Consider the following 538-nt stretch of genomic DNA (forward strand, 5'->3'; position numbering starts at 1 on the left):
AATAATGTTCTTTATTTAAATGAAAATTAAAAATAAAAAGGTTTTACTTCAACACATATACAAAAGAAACAAAAAAAAAAAAGCGTAGTTTAACAATCCTCTACAAAATTTAATTCACTACATTTGGCAGTAGTTTTTTTAGGCAACACTATTTTTGGCCTAAAAAAAATTGTTTTCATACATAGTAATCTGTTATATCTACTGAAAATTTTAATAAAATCTTACCTTTCTTGAAAAATTTTACAAAAACAAATAATAAAAGAAATCAAATTTTATAACTTTCACAATGTTAAAACATGCATGTACTTTTTCAGAAGGATCTATGATATCAAAAATAACAAAAACAAACATGATCATAAATATTCTACAAGAAAAATTATTCAATGTTGAAAAGAGAAAATGATAATTTTTGTTTTATTTGATTCATTTTGTGAGTACATTAATAATCTATATGATACTTTTAATTTTAAAAATTAAAATTTTAAAATTAAAAAAAGTTGTAACATTAGGTATTTATTTATTAATATTAAAGATCTTT

The 538-nt window shown here is 19.1% G+C and overlaps 1 protein-coding gene across 1 annotated transcript in view; it reads right to left on the reverse strand.

Moving 5' to 3' along the window:
• The window catches only part of LOC107648464 (GATA transcription factor 12-like), a 3,384-nt gene that overhangs the window by 1,494 nt on the left and 1,352 nt on the right, over nt 1–538 (reverse strand). The gene's annotated exons all lie outside the window — the stretch shown is intronic.

The sequence above is a fragment of the Arachis ipaensis genome, chromosome B06, assembly GCF_000816755.2.
Source record: "Arachis ipaensis cultivar K30076 chromosome B06, Araip1.1, whole genome shotgun sequence".
Lineage (NCBI taxonomy): Eukaryota > Viridiplantae > Streptophyta > Magnoliopsida > Fabales > Fabaceae > Arachis > Arachis ipaensis.